This window comes from Peromyscus leucopus, chromosome 2, assembly GCF_004664715.2.
Source record: "Peromyscus leucopus breed LL Stock chromosome 2, UCI_PerLeu_2.1, whole genome shotgun sequence".
NCBI classification, from domain to species: domain Eukaryota; kingdom Metazoa; phylum Chordata; class Mammalia; order Rodentia; family Cricetidae; genus Peromyscus; species Peromyscus leucopus.
The window spans coordinates 109267652-109271770 of record NC_051064.1 but is presented as its reverse complement, the minus strand read 5'-3'; positions in this window follow the sequence as shown (position 1 = coordinate 109271770).

Here is a 4119-nt window from a genome sequence, read left to right as displayed (position 1 = left end):
GCATAAAGAACAAATAAACAATTGCTAATGGTGAATAAAAAAAATGGTCTACTAGAACACTACAAAAGACAGGAATTAATACACAGCATTTAATAATAGCTCTTAATATTAATGGCCTCAACTCCCCAATAAAGATACACAGATTAGCAGATTGACTAATACAATAATGCACTTGAAGGCCATGGAAACAAGAGCAAATAATACCCCAAAACAGTACATAGGAAGAAATAATCAAAATCGGGACTGAAATTATTGAAATAGAAATACAAAGCACAAAGAGTCAATGAAATGAAAAGCTGTTTTTTTTTTTTTAAATACCAACAAGATTGATAAACTTTTAGCCAAACTAACCAAAAAGAGAAGAGAGAAGACCCAAATTAGTAAAGTTAGAGATGAAAAGAAAAACATTACAACACTGGAGAATTCAGAGAATCCTCAGGACATATTCAAAACCCATATTCTAGTAAACTTGAAAATCTAAAAGAAGTGGATGAACCTTTAGGTATATAAAAAAACTACCAAAGTTGAATCAAGATGAAATAAATAATTTAAGAAGATCCATAAGACCCCCCCCCAGTAGAAGTAGTAATTTAAAAATTTCCAAGTCAATGAAAGCCCAGTGCCAGATGGGTATAGTGTGAAATTCTACCAGTCCTTTAAAAAAGAACTAATATTAGTATTCTTCAAATTATTCCATAAAATAAAATAAAGGAACACTTGCAAATTCATCTTATGATGCCGGTAGCCAGTATTACCCTGAAACCAAAATCAGATAAATACTCAACCAACTCTCATTGTAGATCTGCATGAGATTGATCACTAATAACCATGTGACAGAGTCAATGTTAGGTTGTCTTGAAGTCTCCTCTGCCAATGATATTGGCCCAAAACTCTTCAATTTAGCCTCTGGCAGATTTTTTTGGACAAGGTCAGAAAGCAGCAACATTGTTTGCTAAAATGGCACACTAATGACTTATAATATTATTTCCCTCTGGAACCTCTTGAGCTGGGCCTCCATGATTCACACTGCTTCCAGCACTGCAGTTTTCTAACCCATTAAACCCTGTTTACAATGTTCAACTGTTTGGTTTTTTTTTTTTCAGTCCAAAATCTCAGAGTCTTCCATATTCTTCCAAACTATAGCATAGTCAGGTCTGTCACAGCAATATTCCGTCCATGGTACCAACTTCTGTCTTAGTTACTGTTTGTTACATTGCTTTGGAGAGACACCATGACCAAGGCAACTTATAAAGGAAAAGCATTTAATTCAGGGCTTGCTTATGGTTTCAGAGGGTTATCCCATGATCTTTGTGGTGGGAAGCTTGGCAGCAGGTGGGCAGACAAGCATGACTTCGAGCAGTAGCGGGGAGCTTCCATCTTATCCAAAAGATGGAGGCAGAGAGAGAGAGAGCAAGACTGGGCCTGGCATGGGCTTTTGAAAGCTCAAAGCCCACCCCCAGGGACACACCTCCTTCAAAAAGCCACACCGCTTAACCCTTCCTAACGGTCCACCAACTGGGAACCAAATGTTCAATCAGATGAGCCTATGGGAGCATTTCATTCAAGTCCCTGTTAATCCCACAGTTTGAGCTGAATTTGAAGCAAGCTTGATTTTTATTGGGGTGCACTCAAGAGCTGGCCAGAGACTGCCTCCTAAGTCAGGTTAAAGAGAGCAGCCTCAAATCCACCTCTTGGGCCCCTTTTAAGGAGTAAAATCATGAGCAGTTTTACTGAAAGGGAAGACAAGGGGGCAATAAGGAAATAAAAAAAAAAAACCTTAAAAAACATCATGTGATCACCCACCATGCGATTAGGAGGGGTCAGAGAGGGTCAAGGAGAGTCAGGGAGGGTCAGGGAGGACCAGGGTATTCTCAAAAACAAATCAAGATCATGGGTTGGGGAAGGTCAGGTTCCAGGAAACAGAGCTACTTAACTCATAGTAAATAGAAACTTATTCTTAAAAATATAGCATATTGGCTCCTGCCTTTAAAATGGAGTCAGGCAGGTTCCTCATCAACACAAGGCCAAAAGTATACATTGGAGAAAAGACTGTTGTGGGTCTGGGATCATTCAAAGATCCACCAGTCTGCCTGTGACTGTATTTTAACAAAGAGGCTTTCGTTTAGACACTGGTGCCATATACTCATGGCATCAGGACTGTACCCGAGAGCGCTCTCAAGATGCAGTTCCGAATCACATGAGTCAGGGGTTGGTAAAGGCAAAATTCACAAGGCTGCACTACAGACTCCATCCTTTGTGCGATCAGGCACACATCCCACCTGCGTGCAGTCAGGCACACATTCGGCCTTCATGCAGCCAGGGGCAAGCAAGCGTGTTTACAGAAGTGAAAAACGCTTGGTTTGTTATCTTACCCGAACAGGATCAGGCAATTACAAGAACAGCCCCCAGCATTTCTGGAAGTTATTTGCCCCTGGGCGAGTGGGGCTCACAGGTTGGAGGCATCTTTGTTTTATAGTTCTCTTAAGCACAGTCACTTTAAACTTTTAAACATAATGTTCACCATCACATGACAGCATCTTCAGTAAATCATGCTGTCAAAGTGGACATCTACATGTACACTAACAAAACTAACTCCTCATCTCTGACCCTGCACAAAACTCAGCACCAGATGGGTCAGTCTGTTAAAGGAGGAAGTAGGGAATCTACTTCAACTTCTGGGCACAGGAAAGGAGTTTGTTAACAGGACCCTGGCAGAGCAGGGATTAAGACTCACTATAGACCAGTGGGTCTTCATGAAACTAAAACACTTCTGGACTGCAAAGAACACTATCACTCCAGTGAAGAGCAGCCTACAGAATTGGGAAAATTTCTTTAACAGCTATACTTTTGTCAAGGATTATTGTCTAGATATACACAGAACTAAAAATAACAAATATCAAGCAACCCAATTAAAAATTTAGGCATGGAACTAAACAAAGGTCTCAGAAGATACAATATAAATGGCTGAGAAACATTTTAAAAAGTGTTCAAAACTCTTAGCTATCAGGGAAATGTAAATTAAAACTACCTTGAAATTTCATCTTACCCCAGTCAGAATGTCCAAGGTCACACAAAAACAAACAAGCAAACAAAAAACAAAACAAATGACAAATGCAGGCGTGAAGATGGGAAAAGAGAACATTGTTGTTGGGAGTGCAAACTGGTGTCGTTTCCTCAAATAGCTACAGTGAATCTACCACATGATCTGGCTATACCACTGTTAGACATATACCCAAAAGACTCCATGTCCTATTATAGAGATATCTGTTGTTTCATGTTCATTGCTCCTCTATTCACAGTAGCCAGGAAATGGAAACAGCCTCGCTGTCCATCAACTGGTGAATGAATAGTGAACATGTGGTACACTTACACATGGAATATTATTAAGCTTAAGAAAAGTGAAATTGGGGTTGGGGATTTAGCTCAGTGGTAGAGTGCTTGCCTAGCAAGCACAAGGCCCTGGGTTTGGTCCTCAGCTCTGGGGGTGGGGGGGTGGGGTGGGGAGAAAAGTGAAATTATGAAAATTTCAGGTAAATAGATGGATCTGGAAATAATCTTTCTGAGTGAGACAACCTAGACCTAGAAAGATGAATGCCATAGGTTCTCTCTCATATGTAGATGCTAACTCTGAATGTTCAGATATGTATGTCTAAATTGGAGTACCCATAGAAGTCAGGAAACTAGTAAAGGGCCGTGGAGGTGCTTTCAAGGGAGAGGAGCTCAAAACCAGGTAGTATGAGGAGAGAAAGGAACTGATGGAGCAGGAAAGATTAAGCAGAGTGGAGGATGGGAAGTCAGAGAAGAGGAGGGAATATAAGGAGAGATAACTAACGGTAAAGACCTTTGAAAAGGTCTTATCTCTGTGGGAGATTCCTGAAATAAGTACATACACGCACACAAAAAGAGTTTAAAGGGAATTAGCCTGCAAGCTGAGACAATACTTATCACAGACACCATAGACTATAGATAAAAACCCCTTGCCAGGATGAGTTCTCTCTCTTGGAGTTGTTGCTTAGTGGATCCCATAGACCCTTCAAACGATACAAGTTATTGTCATTGCTTCTGGTTATCCTCCAGAGCTTGATGGTCAAACCATATTGCTGAAGACACTGTATACTC